The 21,073-nt window shown below is 34.6% G+C and overlaps 1 pseudogene; it reads left to right on the forward strand.

Annotated features, from left to right (window-relative positions):
- The first annotated feature begins 15,758 nt into the window (after positions 1-15,758).
- On the forward strand, positions 15,759-17,734 carry LOC107179027 (annotated as a pseudogene).
- The last annotated feature ends 3,339 nt before the right edge of the window (positions 17,735-21,073 follow it).

The following is a 21,073-nucleotide window of genomic DNA, read 5'->3' on the forward strand; positions in this document are numbered from 1 at the left end:
TTCGGCTTACAGAGATTTAGTTTGTTCTTCTCTTCCAGTATCTGAAGGTGGAAGATTATATTATTAACCTTTTTCCAACTTTATTGTGGTATAACTGACAAAATTACATATATTAAAAGTGTACAACCTTATTTGACTTGCATATAACTTACAAAACGATCACCACAATCCAGTTAATTAACACATCCATCACTTCACATAGTTTCCTTTGGTGTATGGGTAGTGGAAATATTCAGATTTTCCATTTCTCCATGATGCAATCTTGCTAGGTTGTATGTTTCTAGGAATCTATACACTTCTTCTAGGTTATCCAAATTTTGGGCATATAATTGTAATAGTTTTTATGACCCTATGCATTTCTGCAGAATCATTTGTAATGTCTCCTTTTTCACTTCTGATTTTATTTATTTGATTCTCTTTTTTCCTTAGTCCAGCTAATTGTTTATCAATTTTGTTTATATTTTCAAAAAAAGATCTTCATTTATTTTTCTATTGTTTTTTGTCTCCATTTCATCATTCTGAATACAAATAATGATATGAATATGAATACAATGTGAATGACATAATATGAATATCTCATATTCACTATTTCTGCTCTGATCTTTGCTATCTATTTCCTTCCTTCTGCTAACTTTAGGTTTAGTTCTTTTTTTCTAATTCCTTAAGATGTAAAGTTAGGATGTTTATTTGAGATCTTTCCATTTTCTTAATGTGTTTCCATTTATCATTTGTTTATTTCTTATATCTTTTATTTTTTTAATTCTTATTTATTTCAAGAGAGAAAGAGGAGAGAGCATGAACATGAGCTTAAGAGAGGGAAAGACAGAGAGGGAGGGAGAGAAAGAGAGAGAGAGAGAGAGAGAGAGAGAGAATCCCAAGCAGGCTCTGTACTGTCAGTGGGCCTGCTGTCACTGTCATAAACCATGGGATCATGACCTGAGCCAAAATCGAGAGTGAGGACACATATATGACTGAGCCATCCAGGCACCCGTCCCTATTTCCCTTTTACTTTCTTTTTTGGCACTGTCAGTGTCATAAACCATGAGATCATGACCTGAGCCAAAATCGAGAGTGAGGACACATCTGACTGAGCCATCCAGGCACCCGTCCCTATATCCCTTTTACTTTCTTTTTTGGCTCATTGATTGTTCAGAAGTATGTTGTTTAATTTTGACATACTTGTGAATTTTCCAGCTTTCTTCCTGTCATTAATTTCCAGTTTCATGCCATTGTGGTCAGAAAAGATACTTGATGTGATATCAATCTTCTGAAATTTGTTAAGATATAATATATATCATATTAAATATTAATTTATTTTTAAATTTTTTTTAACGTTTATTTATTTCTGAGAGACAGAGAGAGACAGAGCACAATCAAGGGAGGGACAGAGAGAGGAAGACACAGAATCAAAGCAGGCTCCAGGCTCTGAGCTGTCAGCACAGAGCCTGTCGCAGGGCTCAAACTCACAAGTGGTGAGATCACGACCTGAACCAAAGTCAGATGCTTAACCAACTGAGCCATCCAGATCCCCTTGAATGTTAATATATAAATATTAATCTAATACAATTAATATAAATTATTATAATAATTATTAATATAATGGATATAAATATTAAATATTAATAACATTAAATGTGTTAAATATATATTATATATGTAATATATATCCTGAAGAATGTATGCATTTCAAAAGAATGTGTATTCTGCTGCTTTTGCATGCTATGTTCTGCAATGTCTATTAAGTTTATTTGGTCTTAAGAATAGTGCTAACCTAATGTTTCCATATTGATTTTTCTGTCTGATCATCTATCCATTTTGAAAATGAGGTACAGAAATCCTCTACTAGTATCATATTGTTGTTGATTAATTGACCCCTTTATCATTCATTATATGATGACCTTCTTTTCTCTTGTTACAGGTTTTGACTGAAAGTCTGTTTTGTCTGATAAAATTACAGCTACCCCTACTGTACTGTATTTTCCATTTGCTTGACATATTTTTTTTCCATCCCTTCACTTTAAGCCTATCTGTCCTTAAATGAAGAGACTATTGTGTAGGCGACTTACATAGGGTGGGATTTTTTTGTTTGTTTTGTTTTGTTTTGTTTTGTTTTGTTTTGTTTTTTCATTCAGCCACTCTCTGTCTTTTGTTGGTAGAAGTCAATCCATTTACACTTAGAATGACTATTTGCTGATAAAAACTTACTAATGTCATCTCATCAATTATTTTTTCTTCCTCTCTTCCTGCCTTCCTTTGTGCATTGATGATTTTCCATAGTGGTATGTTTTGATTCCCATCTCTATCTTTGTGAATCTGTATGTTTTTGCTTTGTGGTTACCATGTGACTGACATAAAATATCCTTTACTTATAACAGTTTATTTTATGCTAATGATAACTTAAATCACATAAAAAGAACTTTATCCTTTACTCCTTTCTCCACATTTTATATTACTGATTTCACAATTTACTACTTTTTATGTTGTGTATCCATTAACAAACTATTATATGTATAGTTATTTTTAATACTTCTGTCCTTAACCTTTGTAACAGGGTTGTTAACATACCCATCATGTTGCAGTATTCTGAATTAGAAATATGTACTTTCTTTTATCAGTATATTTTATATTCTCATATGTTGATGTTTCTAATTAGTGTCATTTTGACAATAAATTACATTCATAAAAAAATAATTAAAACATAAAAAAATTAAAAAATTGGTGTCCTTTCCTTTCAACTTCAAGAATTCCTTTCTGCATTTCTTGTAAGTCAGGTCTAGTGGTGATGAACTCCCTCAGCTTTTGCTTGTCTGGGATTGCAAAACTTCCTTTATAAAAGACAGCTTTGCCTGGTTTAAAAAAAAGAAAAAAAGCTTGGGTGGTAGTTTTTCCCTTAAGCATTTTGAATATATCATCCACTCTCTCTTATCCTGCAAGATTTCTGTTGGGGTTCTAATAATATTCTTATAGGTGTTCCCTTCTATGTGAAGCTTTTTTTTTCTCTTGCCAAAATTTCAAAATTATTTTCTTGTCTCTACTTTTACACAGATTTATTATAATGTGTTGAAGATATATTGGGGTTGAAGTTTTGGGGAGGGTACCTTGAGCTTCATGAACTTGGATATCCAAATCTCTCCCTAGATTTGGAAAGTTTTCAACTAGTATTTATTTAAATAAGCTTTCTGCCTTTTTCCTCCTTTTTTCTCCTTCTGAGACTCCAATAATACATGCATTGTTTCACTTGATGGTGTCCCATAGACTACAGGGGCTCTATTCGCTCTTTTTCATTACTTTTTAAATTTGTTCTCCTCTAACTGGTTGTTTGAAATGACCTGTAATCAATCTCACAGATTCTTTCTTCTGGTTGTTTTTTTGTTTGTTTGTTTGTTTGTTTTGTTTTGTTTTGTTTTGTTTCCATTTCATTCTTGTACTCTTCAGATCCACAGTTGCTGTTTGGTTCTTTTTTAATGATTTCTATCAATTACATTTCCCATTTTGTTTGTACATTATTTTCCTGATTTAATTGTCTTTGTTTTCTTATAAATCACTGAGGTGCCTTAAAACAACTATATTGAATTCTTTATCATGGAAATCTCCATTTCTTTGGGATCAGTTACTAGAAAATTATTGTATTCTTTTGGTGGTGTCATGTTTCCTTGATTTTTCATGTTCCTTAATGTTTTCCATTGTTGTCTTCACATTTGAAGAAGGAATCACCTCCTCCACTCTTTACTAATTGCCTTTAGAAGAGCAATTTCTTCTGTCAGCCCTGCTAAGGATTCTGAGGCTATCTTATATCTTTTCTGTAGACACACCTGCTCCACACTTCTTATTCCCTCTTGAGAAGGAATTCTTAAAATTGTTAACTTCTTTCTCAATCTTGTAATGCCAGATTAGGCTTGACAACTTCCCATTTCCTTTTCCTAGGACTGTGCTGAATGCTTAAGTTTGTGTGTCCTCTCCCAATCCCACAGCATTGGAGTTTCTACACATGTTCACAAGTTTTCTGCATAGGCTCATACTCACTGCCCTCAAAGGCACACATAGGGAGTTGGTGATAGGCTGGGGTAGGGGTGGTAGATGAGATGTGCAGAATGTTTAGAATGCCTGTGGACCAACTGGGGGCATCTTTAGGTGAGGCATCCCCAGTAGTTCATACATGAGCATCCTCATAAAGTCCATGAATTTATGGGGTCCTCATTCCTAAATATAGCCAGTGAACAGGTACTCTATTAGTTTAAAAAAGTAAGTGATGATCCCAAGAACCAAGTTCACATTCACCAACAAATGAATGTCTTCCTATCACCCAAGAATACGTTACAGTATATCTAGAACCAAGCAGTGATTTGTTGAGCTCCTACTATATATCTATCATTGTATAAGACAGCATGGAAGACATGGTAAAGACAAAAGACACAAGGTCTCTAATCTTAAAGAGTTTATGCTTTGTTTGGAAAGATAACTTTAATAAACAAGGGTTAAAACACATAGAATACACTATAAAAATATATCAGAAATTCAGTGATGAAAACCATTGTATGTTGAAGTGGTAAAAATTAAGTCTTAAACAACCTGTGATCAGATGTTCTTTTGATTTTGGCCTCCACTACTTCCTAGTGGTGTGATTTTAGGGATATCATTTCCTCTCTTGATTCTTGGTCATCTCCTCTACAAAAATAAACTCTAGTACTTGTTTATGTCAAAGAGTTCTTTGAAAGATAAGATGAGATGAGGCACCTGAACATAATGCCTGACATAATTTAGCACATGATCAACATTAGCTGAATTAGAGAATGAGAATGATCTGGACTGGGCCAGGGGTGGGGGGTGGGGGGGAAGCAGTGGGAGATTTCCAGGGGGGAGAAAAAGTAATATAAAATATCAAAGTTTAAGTAGGATATAAATAGTTCATTTTCCCTTTCTTTTTAAGTTAAAATGTATCTAAAGCTCTAATAGTTTTGTCAGTTCAAGTAAAAAATACACTAATTTCTCAGCCATATCAGAAATATTTTCACTGAAAATATTTCCTAAATGTATGCCAATTTAGAATATTTTTTGGCAAGAAGGATGGAGACTACTTGGACCATTGTATCTATTTCAGATCCTTACTTAGAACCCTGTGAAATGTTACATATTAAAAATAAACTTCAAAGCATGTTATTATATATCTGCTCATAAGTGATTTTCCAAATTGGTTGTCACCTTTTCCTAATTTTGGATTGTGTTTTCTATTTCGAAATGAAATGTTGGCATGCTTACTATTTTTTTTCTTCTTCAAATCTGGATGCCCAACTGTCGAACTTCTAAAATTTTACTTCCTACCACAAGATGAATATGTTTTTAGATACACTTTTAAATTTGCTCTGATTTATTTTGCCAAAGCAATGGAGTCTGTATGACAAAAAGAGATGCTTGCAACAAACAGAGAAGGAAGAATGAAATCCTTCCAAACATAGGCATTTTATAAATGATTTAACACATGGAAGGGTTGCTAAAGCTGTCTTTCCAAGAGCTCATAAATTCTCTAACTTTTATGTTTCATATTTAAATTTTGCTGCTGTAAGCTATGTTTAGAGTTACATTACTAAAATGTATATCCACAAATAGGCAGAATTTTGTGAGAGAATCAAATCTATAACATATTATGCTCACAAATAGTACCTATAGTGATATATAATTGAAACACTACAAATTCTGACACTAGTTAGACTTAATTTAAAATCTGGGTCTGTCATTCAGAAGCTTTGTGGTTTTGAACAAATCACCTCTTATTCCAGAGTCTGTTTCCCAATCTGTAAATGGGGAAATAATAAATGATGACTACATAAAGTTTATGAAGATAATACTAGATAGTGAATGTAAAATGACTGCAAATTAGAAAGAGCTCATTAATTATATCTATTATCATTTTTCTTAGAGAATGGAACTGGCGATGATGCAGAACATATGGAAAATTATTTAGGAGATATTGAAAACGTGGTCAATTTTAGCTTAGAGACCCAAAATATGAAAATAAACAATATATAACATGTAAAACAATATATAATAAAGAACTAAATGAATAGAACAGGGAACAAATTTATAGGAGTAATTGCTCATAATATAAAAACATAGGCGTTTTATGTAGTGAAAATTGAATGTTACCTCAGAAAGGTTTTTATAGAGGCAAAGGGCAATAGAAAGGATTCTTTTGCACATGACCCAAAAGAAAATAATTTTGAGAATCATTTTTGACATTAGAAAGATTAAACCAACTTTCAAAGTCTAAATATTTCATGATAACTCTATACCAGAGAGATTTATTGCCACTCCCACATTAATTCTCTCTCTTTTGATCCCCTAAACACTTAAAAAAATGCAATATATAATGGAATCAAAATGGTAGTTGTGGTGGGCTGAATAATGGCCCCACAAAATATTAATATTTTAATTCTTAGAATCTGTAAATGTTACATTATCTGGCAAGAAAATAAAGAGATGCTACATATGTAATTACATTAAAGATTTTGAGATGCAGAGATTATCCTGGGTTATCCTCCTATATGGATACATGTGAGCCCTAAGTGCCATCACACATATCGATATAAGAGGGAGACAGAGAGAGACTTGACACAGAATAGAAAAAGACTGTGCAAACAGAAGAGGAAAGTAGAGTCAGAGAAAGAAGGCATTACACCACTGTCTTTGAAGATGAAAAAAGGAGACATGAGCCAAAGAATATAAGGAACACAGTTCTAGACGCTGGAAAAGTTCAGGAAGTAAATTCTCAACTAGATCCTCTAGAGGGAGCATGACCACACTGGCACCTTGAGTTTAGCTTAGTGATACCTATTTTAGATTGCTGTCCTCCAGAACTGAGAGAATAAATTTCTATTGTTTTAAGCCAATAAACTTATGCCAATTTGTTACAGCAGCCATAGAAAACTAATACAGTAGATAAAACACATTTTTATATATTTTCTCTTTTAAATCCCCACTGAAGGTAAGAAAGCCATAAAAGTATAATAACTAAGCAAATAGGAGGAGAAACAATCAATGAAAAGGAAACTTGAAGAAATTTCCAGTAGATGTTGAATGGCCAGAAATATTTGTAGAGGAGATATTATTGTAAAAGGAGATAGCTACCAAAAAGAAACTAAAAGAAATCCATGAAGAAGACACAGTAGTGATGGATGGGAAAAAAGTCCTATATAACATTGAACTAAAGGAAGGAATGTTTCCTGAAGGTCTATATGTTGCCCACTTAAGTTCCTCAAGAACCCCTCCTGCCTCTATATCCAGAATGATTTCTTGCCAAACATGCATTTCCGGGCTCTAAAACTAATAGTTCTTTTTTTTTTAATTAATTTATTTTTGAGAGAGGGAGTGAGGGAGAGAGCACACACAAGTGGGGTGGGGGGAGGGGGGAGAGAGGGAGAGAGAGAGAGAGAGAGAGAGAGAGTGTACATGAGCCAGGGAGGGGGAGAAAGAGAGGAAGAGAGAGAATCCCAAGCAAGCTCTGAGCTGGTGCAGGGCTCCATCTCACAAATGGTGAGATCATGACCTGAGCTGAAATCAAGTGTCAGATGCTCAACCGACACCCCAAGAATAATTCCTTTTTTAAATAAAATGGAGTAGACTTTCTAAAAAAAACAAGAACACCTAGTTTGGTTGTTGGTAACCAGAGTAAAACTTTGGCATTCTAATATGTTGAAGAATGCTAGCACGACAACCTCCTGCTCTTTTAGGCCAAAACAAATCCTGCTTTCATTCCTAGAGTACACTATCAATCATATATCTTAAGTCTTCACTTTTAAGTTTGCATAGGCAACTATATATTAAGTCTTTGAGGAAAGGCTGCAGAGTCTGCCCCAAGAATTGAGTATTTATCAGCAAAGTTTTTTAAAAAAGGAAATTACAATTCCAGTTAGAACCACGCAGATATCCAAGATGTTTCATCCCTAAAATAAGAAAAGAATGTCATGAATAAAGAACAGAAAATAAGACAGAACTTGTGATTGCCAAAAAAATTTTAAATTTCCAAAAAAATTAAAAATGAGGTAAAAATTGTCAGGATTAGAATATAAAAATCAGTAAAATCTCCCAGAGTATATTATAAAATAATAAAAATAGATATATGAAAGGAGGGAAAAACAATAAATATATAGTAAATATGTAAAACAAGAATTCCAATATCAAATTAATAGAAATTCTGAAAAGAATAGAAATTCTAAAAGAAAGGAAACTAATAAAGGAAGTATACAAAATCTTCCAGAATTAAATGAAACAGTAAGTCTTCAAATTTAGACACTGACCAACTACTGATCACATCATATGTACTTAGACTTATCATTGTAATATTTTATTACATCAAGTGTTCTTATGATTTCCAGAGAGAAATAGATTTTTTTTATGTTCTTAAAAGATCCAGAATCAAATTGATGTTAGACTTTCCATAAGCAATACACAATGTTTGAAGACAATATGTTCTGAGGGAAATGACTTCAACCTAGAGAAATATGCCTAGCAAAACAATCAATCTACTAGGAGAAATACAAATTACATACATTTTCAGCAATCAGGAGTTTAGAAAATTCACCACCCTCATTCACTTTCCTAGGAAGCTACTTGAGGGTGCATTCTAACAAATAAGAGAGAAAGAAGAAAAATGAAGACATGAGATTCAAGAAACAGCAGGTCAACACACAGAAATAGAGTAAATAGAAGTTCCAGGACTACAGCTGCATAGCAGAACAAGAAAGCAACCAGTCCATAATGGAACAGAATGATGCAAAGCTCCAAGAGAAAAATCTCTGGAAAACAAAGAGGGAAATCATTCAATAGTTACTATGTGCGAGAGACTATAAATACCAAGTATGGAAAAAAGGTCGAAAAAAAGGCTACTTGAATTTCAGGGGGCAAAAAAAGGCTGTGAAGAAAATTCATAGTGTATTAGCCCTCATATCAAGCAAAACATCAATGTAGAACACCAAGTTAATGAGAATCAAGTTGAATGAAATGGGCTACAGGAGATGCACTGAATACATAAGAATTGGGAAAATACTGTTTAAGTATCTTCTATCAGCAATGGGGAAAAAAAGATAGTGAAAACTTATAAGAAAAAAAGATAAAGAAATACATGATTAACATATGAAGCAACAAAAATAATATCATGATGTTAAGCAATTGGATGAGTATGAAGAGATACATCTTTGCACTTGATGTTAAGAGTACTTTTCTTTGGATATCCAAAGGAAAACAAATAGTGAGTGGCATCTACAGTGGAAATGTAGATGGAAATTATAATAGCACATTAAATATCTCTTTAGTAATAACAGATCACCATGATAATTTAAACATTGTTCATCATTTCAACTTTTAGAATCTACCTATATACAAAGCACATAAGGCTTAAATATGGCTGCAAGAAATAAAAATATAAATTTTTGTAAGATAAAGGTAAAAATGACACAAGTTAGGAAGTTGTTAGCAAAAGGGGATATGAAATGGAAGGAAGGGTAAGGAGAGTAAGCTATCATCTTACAATGTAAAGAGTCAAGAGTTATGACCATAATTAAAGAAATAAATGTAAGTTTAGATATAATATTTATTTAGAAGCTTAATAAATTATTCAAAGTGAGTTAAAGAAATATTGGGGAAAACAAAGAAGATGACATAATGATAATGGGAGAAAAGGTACCAATGTAACTAAGTTAAATCCTATCCCATCACAGCAAGAAGTCATATATAATGTCTAAAATTGATAAATCAAAAAAACATATATTAATTAGCAATATGATTAGTATTGACAAAGGACTTTACTTTAAAAAAATTTTTTTCAATGAACTGAAAGCAGTTCAGTCAGAACTGACTTTTTCTTTGGTCAGAAAAAGACCAAATATTAATACTTATTAAATCTTAATAGTAAATAAACAAATGTTCTATCTTTCATATTTCTCTAGAGGTACACATGCACACACACATGTGCATGTACACGCGCTTCAGGTTGTGGAGTCAAGAAGACTCAGTCAAACTCAGGAATCACAGAATTAGCTGTATGACTTAGGACATCTTCACTTCTCTAAACATCGTGTGATCTAAAAGGTATGATCTATGACACTGCAAAATTGTTATAATTAAATGAGATTGAATATTTCAAGGGCTACTACTTTTGAAACTGTATGATTGATTGTATATAGCATTAGTGCTTATACAAAGCGATTAATAAATTTATACTAAACATCTACCAAATGCTGAGTACTTTGGAATAGTGTCATCCAGGTTCTTATGATATGGTAGAATATGCACAAAAAGGTACACACCATACAGTTCATGATAAATTCCAAATGACAATTGTCAGCCTTAGATTTGTCCTTGAGATTATAATTAAGACCAAATGCAGCAGCAAGATACAATAAAAATAGCACCAGGATTGATGTTGAGCCCTGGTTTATAAGCCAGCTCTTTGGGGGTGGGGTGGGAGTCATGTTATATTGTCACTTAATCTCTAGGAGCCTCAAGCTCCTCACTAGTAATATACCATGTAGCCTGACTACCTCAGGCGCTGTAGTGAATGTTAAAATGAGTTGACACATGAGAAATTACTCTTAAAGAAAACAGACTCTTGCTGGGAAGCTGCACCCAGCTGTGTCCAAAACAGTTGCTAAATGTCCATCGATTTCCCCAGAACATATCCTCCAGTTTTCCTACTCTTATTTCAGAAACTAATTTCAACCTTCTTCTCTCTTCCTTCTAACCCCCTGTCCTCTTGAAGCAGTTACCCAAAAAATAAAAAATAAAATAAAATGAACTAAAAATAAATTAAATCAAATCAAAGCAGAATCACCTTTCTTTCCATGGAAACAGAATTATCTTGACTTATGTGTGTAAATGCCAGAGGCCAGAAATACAGCTTAGAACTCTTGACTCCCAGCCCCTCACTCTTGTCATGTCATACTGTATATCAATCAACTCAGAGACGACTAGAACATGAAAAAAAGGTACTTCCAAGTAGAAATTCAATAGGCCACTACCTAGCATTGCCACACTGCCTCTACTCACCCACTGGTTATGTGTCAAGAGGTCAAAATTACTTGAATTCTGTACCTTGACAATACAGAATTATGTCAAATAACCAACTTTCCTCCTTTCTTTTTTTTCCTCTATCCTCCAGTGTTTAATGCCATTGTTTAAAGTCTGAAAATAGGGGCGCCTGGGTGGCTCAGTCGGTTAAGCGTCCGACTTCAGCTCAGGTCACGATCTCACGGTCCAGGAGTTTGAGCCCTGCGTCGGGCTCTGGGCTGATGGCTCAGAGCCTGGAGCCTGTTTCTGATTCTGTGTCTCCCTCTCTCTCTCTGCCCCTCCCCCGTTCATGCTCTGTCTCTCTCTGTCTCAAAACTGAATAAACTTAAAAAAATAAAGTCTGAAAATATCTATGATGCATCATAAAAAATAGAGTAGTTATATTATTGATCTGGTGTGGTTATTTTACATGAAGAATTATTTCTTTTAGCTAAGTGTATATGTTGTTACCGCAGTAAAAGAAAGCTGTTTTGCAAACTTGAAATTAAGAGGACCACATTGTTGTCTGAAGCTCTTCAGAACTGATGGCTTCCAAATCCAGAGAGTCAGGCTGAACTTTGCATAGATAATCTTATTGGTATGAGCTCTTATAGGCTCAGACAACTTCACATCTTTGTTTCTAGGCAACCAGAAATACAGAAATATGGCAACCTCATATTTCTAATGTAGAATCATGCTGGCTTCAAGATCATTTATTGTAGTGTTTCAGCACTTCGTGTAAGCTTATAAGGCTTAAATTAGTCCTTGGTTGATTACAAAAAAAAAGTAAACTATGGTTTACTGTCCATTCAATCACCATTTATAGGGTTCCAAGTATGTGTAATCACCACTTAAAAAAGAAAAATAAGGCAAGATCCTTCCCTAAAATATCTTACAATTTAATAAGGAACTCTAAAATACATGTAAATATCTAAACCAGAGTGCTATAGTGTTATAAGATAGGATTTTTTGTACTTGCTAATTTTTTCATTTATTATAATTACCTTTTTATAGGGACTGTACTAGGAAAAGGGACCCTAACATAAATGGGTCTACCCATTACCCATAAATGGGTGTTACCCATATTGTCTCTACCCTCCAAACTTACAATCTAGTAAAGAAAGCAGTTAATAAGAAACTGATTTTACTGATCAGTTTTACTGATTATCATCACATAATAAGTACTATGTTAGATGTTCAGGTAGAATATTTGGCAACATGTAAGAGAGACATTTTGGCCTCATCCTAAAGAATTCCCTCTCTTTGAAATGCATCCTTCATCCCTTACTTTACCCACATATTCCTTTGTCATCCTGGTGATATACTCACTCTAAAGGATGGAGCTCAATTTTTAGCTTCTCTGATGCCACTTTTCCTACACTCTTCAGGCAAATTTAGTTGCTCTATTCCCCTACACCTATCCTAATGCTTAACAAATAGAATATCTGCAGCTTTTTTTAATGAATGACTTTGCAATGAGAATACTGAGTGATACTCTTCCATTTAGTTTTTCCAAGACTTGTACTCATCTTTTTAAAGAACCAAGAAATATTGGCTACTAACCATATGTGGACACTAACATTTAGTAGTTATTAAATCCAATTCTTCATGATGTCTAAATTGCATAAATCAAATATAACACAAATACAACTTGTTTCAAATTTATCTAGAGACCACTCTTAGTACAGCAAGTTAATACACCCAGTTCAATGGCTGGAGCATCTTGGCTGGTGAGCCCCTAAATGAACATCAATTATTATGAAGTTAACACTAAATGGTTTTTATTCGCCCAGCTCTGTGAACTTTAAAGAGAGAAGCCTCTCCATTCTACTGTGCTACGCACATCAGCCAGGCTTACTAACACACAAGAATTTCCCATTCTTCCCATAATTAGATTGTTAGCTGCACTAAAGTATCTGCTGATTGAGAGGTGACATTAAGCATCAGTTGTCCAAAGAAATATTAGTCCTAGAGCAATATCCCTCTCACCAACTCTTTCCTTGATAAATATTTTTCTTGTGGAGTCTATTTTTAGTTTTCTTTTCTTTGCTCCTCTTTTTCTCTTTGAAAGCCTGGCTTTATTGCCTTTAGATGTTTCAGTGCATGCAGGCTCAAAATTATAGTAAATTGCCAAATTTATAGCAGAGTTGTTGCAGATCAAAGTATTTACTTAAAATATTCAGAAGCATTTTCTCCTCTCTTAAAAAGCCAATTTATTCTTCAAAACCCACTTATATAAATAGAGTGAAACACACAGATACACACACACACACACACACACACACACACACATGCTTTCTAAGCAGAGAGTGGTATATACAAAACAAAGAGCAGGAATATCAATAAATTCACAATATTTTAAATGTAAAATTTACTTAGAAGCAAAAGAATGTTACAAATAAAAATGAAATCAAAAAGCCAATAGCCCGTATCTGTGTTCTGGATACTTATTGCTGTTTAACAAAACATCCCAAAACTCAGTGGCTAAAAGCAGCACTTTAATATTATCCCTCATAGTTCAACAGGCTGGTTCTCACTTGGTGTTTCTCATTGAATTCAGTTAAATAACAGCTGGCCTGGAGCTATCTAAAGGTATAACTGGCCTAAACATCCAAGAAAACATTTTCACTGACATGTCTTCACCTCAGTGAGTTGACTGGAATAGTTGGGGAATGTCCATGCATCTCTCTTTCTCCATGTGGTCTCAGTGCTTGGCTACATTGGGCATTCACTCACAGCATGATAGCAGCTGACTTGTCTAAGAGTGCTTGTTCCAAGACACCTCAGTGAAAAGCTGTAAGGCATCCTATAACCTTGCCTCAGAAGTCAGGCAGCATAACTTCCACCACATTATACTGGTTAAGAACAAGTCAGAGGGCCAGTCCACATTCAAAGAAAGAGGACCGCACATGAGCATGAGCACTGAGAATCATGGCCCAAGGGTGGTCCATCTATGGAAACCAGCTAGGCCAGTCTCTAATACTACTTGTTTAACAATAGTGATATTTCAATTGAATTAGTGATATTTCTAAATTATATTTCAGGTGGTTGGTGCTCAAAAAGTTTGTAGGGAATATAAATAGTTAGATAACTCAATAGATTACATAGGATAATATCTCACCATGATAATATTAGCAAATGAAAATGCATTTGACTTTTAATTCTTTGTATTTGTAAGCAGTTCAAATAAATGAAATAGATAATTCTTAAATCCTAATGTATGTATTATCAATCACTCACTTTAAAGAAAGTATTAACAAGAGTTTCTCACATACTTCAATAAAAACCTTGTTGTTTTAAAAACAGCATTTGACACATATGACTTGTATATCTTTTGCTTTGGCACATATTCTAACAAGCAGTAGGCAGGGGGAAAAAAGCATTAAACAATAACATGCCCAAAAGATGGAACAGAAAAATAAAGAGAGATACTCCTTCCTGTGACTTCAAAAATATAACAAAATGGGCCAAAGCTTGAGGGAGTTATGGACGTGAAAGGAAAACAATCTCTTTACCACAATGTGAAAAGATATTCTTCAAGTAAAAATTTTTATATCTCCCTACTGAAATGGCCTACGTTGCTTACAGTTGAGACAAGTATGACTATGCATACTAATACTATGACTTATTCCAGCACTCACTATTTGGTTAGAGTTTATAACTTGATTTAGACTTGACTAGAGATAGGATTCTGTTGACTAATCCACTTCTGTCTTAAAGCAAGGAGATTATGTTTGTCAGTTTTTGAATGCTATTAGGTTAATTCACTTTAGGAAAGTTAATTGGTTTAGTGTGTTATTTTTAAGAGGAAAAATTATTCCAAAGCTGAGATACTGTAGAGGCTTGTGCCTTCCCACATGGCTACGAATGAACTGAAATGTTTTAAGTCAGCAAAGCTTCCTTACATGGGTGGGTGAATCATGACACCGGGCAAGACTGGAATACCCCTTGAGTTTCTGCAGTTTTGAAAATCTGATGTGAGAGCAGAATTTGTGGGTTGCCTGAGAATAAAATCATAATTTCTTTCTCAGATCATGCTAGCAAAGGAAGAATAACTTACTAAATAACTAGGTAAGATGGCGTGCTTCATACTGGTCTGGGTCTTGAGACCTCATTAAACCTAAAGATCATTCATCATCATGCTGTGAGTTTAAAGTGCTTTATAAAAATTTCAAGATATCAGTTTAAACATGCAATTGTGCAGTATTCTAAGAAATAAGTGTTTAGTAGGCCTTATAGATTATCCTGTAACTTTCAGAAATTCATATGCTAATTTTAGTCACTGATGCCTCAATAACTAATTTATATCTAATCTGTATGGACATCATCTCTTTTCCCAGTAACTACATACTGGCATATTTCATATATTTTTTTATTGCGCTTCACAGACACTGCACTTTTTATAAATTGAAGGTTTGCGGTTAATTCTGCATTGGTAAGTCTGTTGGCACCATCTTTCCAACAGCATTGCTCACTTTGTGTCTCTGTATCACACTTGGTAATTCTCATAATATTTCTAACTTTATCATTATTATATTTGTTATGGTCATCTTTGATCAGTGATCTCTTGAAATGCCACAAACTATACCCATATAAGAGTACAAACTTAATGGATAATTGCTCCACCAACCAGCCATTCCCATATCTCTTTCTCTCTCTCCAGGCTTCCCTATCCCCTAAGACACAACAATCTTGAAATTAGGTTAATTAATAACCATAAAATGGCCTCTAAGTGTTCAAGTGAAAGAAAGAGCTACATGTCTCTCACTTTCAATCAAAAACTAGAAATGATTAAGCTTATTGAGAAAAGCATGTCAAAGGCCAAGATAGGCTGAAAGCTAGGCCTCTTGTGCCAAACAGTTAGCCAAGTTGGGAATACAAAGGAAAAATTCTTCAAGAAAATTAAAATGCTACTTCAGTGAGCCCACAAACGATAAAAAAGCAAAACAGGAGTGCCTGGGTGGCTCAGTCAGTTAAACTTCTGACTTCGGCTCAGGTCATGATCTCATGGTTGATGTGTTAGAGCCCTCCGTTGGCTCTGTGCTGACAGCTCAGAGCCTGGAGCCTGTTTCAGATTCTGTGTCTCCCTCTCTCTCTGTCCCTTCCCTGTCCATGCTCTCTGTCTCTCAAAAAATGAATAAATGTTTAAAAAAATGCAAAATAGCCTTATTGCTGATAAGGAGAAAGTTTCAGTGTTCTGGATAGAAGATCAAACCAGCCACAATATTCCCTGAAGCCAAAGCCTAATCCAGAGCAAGGCTCTAACTCTCTTCAATTCTCTTAAGTCTGACAGAGGTGAGGAAGCTGCAGAAGAAAAGTTGAAGCTAGCAGAGGTTGGTTCATGAGGTTTAAGGAAAGAAGCCATTTTTATAACATCAAAGTACAAGGCAAAGCAACAAGTGCTGACATAGAAGCTGCAGCAAAATATCCGGAAGATTTAGCTAAGATAAGTAATAAAGGTATCTACACTAAATGTTAGATTTTGAATGTAGAGCAAACAGCCTTCTATTGGAAGAAGACACCATCTAGGACTTTCATGGCTACAGAAGAGAAATCAATGCCTGGCTTCAAAGGTTCAAAGGACAGGCTCTCTTATTAGAGCCTAATGCAGCTGGTAACTTCAAGTTGAAACAAATGCTCATTTACCATTCAAAAAATCCTAGATCCCTTAAGAATTATGCTAAATCTACTCTGCCTGTGCTCTAGAAATGTAACAACAGAGCCTGGATGACAGCACATCTGTTGACAACATGGTTTACTAAATATTTTAAGGCCACTGTTGAGACCTGCTGTTAAGAAAAGAAGATTCCTTTCAAAATAGTACAGCTCACTGATAATGCACCTGATCACCCAAGAGCTCTGATGGAATGTACAATGAAATGAATGTTGTTTTCATGCCTACTGACAAAACATTCATTCTGCAGCCATGAACCAAGGAGTAATTTCAACATTCAGGTCCTATGATTTCAGAAATATATTTCATAAGGCTATAACTGCCATAGACAGTGATTCCTCTGAGGGACCAGGGCAAAGTCAATTGAAACCCTTCTGGAAAGGACTCGCCATTCTAGATGCCATTATGAACACTCCTGGTTCATGGAATGAGGCCAAAATACTATCAACATTAACAGGAGTTTGGAAGAAATTGATTCCAAGCGTCATGGATGTGTTTGAGGCATTCAAGACTACAGTGGAGGAGTAACTGCAAATGTGATGGAAATGGCAAGAGAGCTAGAATTAGAAGTGTAGCCTGAAGATGGGACTGAACTGCTGCAATCCCATGATAACACTTAAACATCTGAAAGGTCTGTGGATCAGCAAAGAAAGTGGTTTCCTGAGATGGAATCTACTCCTGGTGAACATTGTTGAAACGACAACATAGGATTTAGAATATTACACAAACTTAAGTTGGTAAGGCAGCAGCAGGGTTTGAGAAGGTTGCCTTCAATTTTGAAAGAAGTTCTGTGGGTAAAATACTATCAAAAAATATTCATGCTACTGAGAAATCATTTATGAAAGGAAGAGTCAATTGATGCAGCAAACTTCATTGTTTGTATTTCTTATACTATTTTTTATATTTCCACAGCCACCTCAATCTTCAGCAATCACATCCTGATCAATCAACAGCCATCAACATAGCCAAGATCCCCCACCAGCAAAAAGATTATGACTTGCTGAAAGCTCAGATTATAGTTAGTACTTTTTAGTAATAAACTATTTTTGAATGAGGGTACATATGTACATTTTTTAGACATAATGCTATTGCACACTGAATAGACTACAATATAGTGTAAACATAATTTTAATCCACTGGAAAACCAAAAAAAATTATTTGATTTGCTTTGATGTGGTGGTCTGGAACAGAAACAGAAGTATTTCCACGGTATGCCTGGTATTGTGTTCCATATTTTAACATAAAAATTGCTGTTACAACAGAGGAGATAAATCACAGCCCAAAAAATTTGTTGCCTTATAGTATATTTTATCTTGCAATTTTTGAGGGGAAAGAAATGTATATTTTCTCTTTTTTGACATATAAGCTTTCAGATTCAGTAATGGTGTTCAGATACTTCATAATCTATAGTAATAAACTCACCTCAGTCCATAATGATTTTTATTACTGGTTATTTGGGGGTGGGGTAGGATGCAGTGTAATATTAATAAGAAAATAAATCTTTTGTATTTAAAGAGACACATGTATCAGAATTACATTGTTCAAATAGAATGTATTAAGCAAGTGACTATTTACAAGTCTCTAGGTCATTTTACAGGAATAAATAGTTTAAGGACATGAAGATTGCAATATTTACTTTCTTGTGACTCTGTGTGAGGTAAGCAAGGAATGAAGTTGGAAATTGACAATGGACCAGAGAATCCAGCTTACAATAAACCACAGAGAACTAATTCTTGGTTATTCTAGTAATTGTACTACCTCCATATAATAAGGATTTGATGATGAGAAAAAACTCAAACAAATAACTAACTATAAATCCCAGGTAGAGCAATACACTGTCTGGATCAAGATTGGCATATTATTGACCATGGCCCCTTTTTGTGTAGCTCCCACGCTAAGAATGGTTCTTACATTTTTTAAAGGGTTGTAAAAACAAAATCAAAAAGGAACAGAAGAAGGAAGAGGAAACCATATGTAGCCCGAAATAACTAAAATACTCACTTGCTAGTCCTTCACAAAAAAAGATTGGAGACCCCTAGCCTACATCAGTCTACCTTGAAGGAGGCCTGCAGAGAGGTTTAGGAGAGGTAAGCATGATAAACAAAGGATAGTAACACAAGGAACATGGGTGTACATTTTGCACCAAGGATTCAGATTGCATCTTTCTGCTTGCAATTGACTTACATATTGCAAACCTATTGTACTCTTGGTTGAATCTGTTTGTAGTCAATCTAAATAATTACTTAAATATTTATAGATTCGGGTTGCCTGGGCATAACAGTCTGGTAGAAAATGTGGGCTATTCATTTAACTTATTTTCTCACCTCTTCTCTTTGGAAAAGCCTAGAATCCTATAAATTACAATGCCCAGACCCCCTTGCAGCTAAGGTTCTAGATGTAAATTAGGTTTCATTACTTAGTTACCCTCAAATGAGATTTGAAAATAGAAACTATTGTTACTGGTAAAACAGGTCATGGTGACATGAAACTTAAGACAGTTCTGGTGCCTGAAATAAGTGTCCAGTCACCAGTTTTGCGAATGTGAAAGCCGTTGAGAGAGCAGCAATTGTGGAAGTCAACAGCGGCTCACACAATCTCTATTTGGTTTACAACTGTGATGATCTGCTCTTATAAATTCATTTATATGCTTCATTTCTTTTACTATATCCCTTTCTACATAAAATTGAAGTGATATCTTTTTCTTGCACTAAAATTCGATTGCAATAGTGAGTCAGATACAATTATCTAACTACACTTGCCTCTTCACTAATTTCAGTGATGAGAATGATAAAATTTCTCTTTTCTTCCTCTTCTCTGATGATTTGCTTCAGGCAAAAATACTTTTTTGAGACCCTGGTTTTTAAGGTTATATCACCAGACCAAAGTATAACCTTTTCACACTGGTCAATAATATGTATAAGCCTCCCCTTATAGCAAATAATTATAGGCATCACTTTCAAGTCCATTACATAACTCTAGTACAAGTTTTCCTAAATTTTTTCTTTTTTTTTTCTCCAATGTTTATTTACTTTTGAAAGAGAGAGAGAGAACATGCATACAAAGCAGGGGAGGTGCAAAGATAGAGGGAGAGGACCTGGAAGTGGGCTCTGCACTGACAACAGACAACTCGATGTTGGGCTCAAATTCATGAACCTTGAGATCATGACCTGAGCAAAGTTGGATGTTTAACCAACTGAGGCACCCAGGTGCCCCACGTTCTTAAATTTCTTAGAAACACTTTGCACATGCAAAGCACATTGATGTGCATGATTCAATAAATTGCAATCTTAACAAAATGCAAACCAGAAAGGAATGAGAGACACAGGTCAAAAACACAGCAGAGCAGAGTATGAGGCAGTGTACCATAACCCCAAGTAGAAAATACAGGGAATGTTTAACAAATGTCTCCATAAAATAAATCTGAATCACAATTTCCTGGTGAGGCACAGGAAGACAGTGACAGCAAGAACCAAGCAACATGCTCTTTGGAAAACTAAGAGACAAAAGGAACAGAATCTCTTACCAACTAACAACTGTTATCAAAAACAGCCCATTTAAACAGTTAGCATCAAAACAGCTATGGGTCATTCTTTGTTGCTACATTCATACACTTTGTAAGCTTTTTTCCCTGATAGATTACAATATTACATAAACTGTAAGAAACCTGTATGCTCTACAAATAGTTGCAACTATTTATAGTAGAATATATAAACCCATAGTCTATATTCAATCTCTTCCCATTATTCTTCTTAAGAGGTCTAGGACCAAGATATGTAAGAGAATGATAGTTAATTTTACAATGATATATTTAAAAATAAACCATCGTCAGATAACTCTAAATTCAGAGGACAGAATATTAAAATTTGCACTATGCTCTATGGCCATGTGGAACACCAAATATTCCCTGGGGGTAGGAGAGAGAGAAGGAATCTTTATCCTTATCCATCCAGATATAGAGTTGAAAAATCCAAACTCAATGAAAAGGTGACAACCTCCAAACACCATCAACCTCTATCAGATCTGTTCTCACTTTTTTAAATTTTTAAATTTTTAAAAAAATTTTAAGTAGTATCTACACTCAGTATGGGGCTCAAACTCACAACCCTGAGATCAAGAGTCACATGCTGCCTGAGCCAGGCAGTTTCACCTGTATCAGATATCTTCTTACCAATAAAGTAGTTTATCCTATTCTCCAGAACCAGATCAACATTCCCATGACACATTCAACTTTTCTTATTTCTGTGACTAACATTGTGATTAATTTTTTTAAACTACTCATTCAATAAATATTTATTAAGCATCTACTTAATGATGGGAATATAGTGGAAAAGAGAATAACAGACACATTCTAATGCCTGGCTA

This window comes from Panthera tigris, chromosome D3 (genome assembly GCF_018350195.1).
Source record: "Panthera tigris isolate Pti1 chromosome D3, P.tigris_Pti1_mat1.1, whole genome shotgun sequence".
Classification (NCBI taxonomy): Eukaryota; Metazoa; Chordata; class Mammalia; order Carnivora; family Felidae; genus Panthera; species Panthera tigris.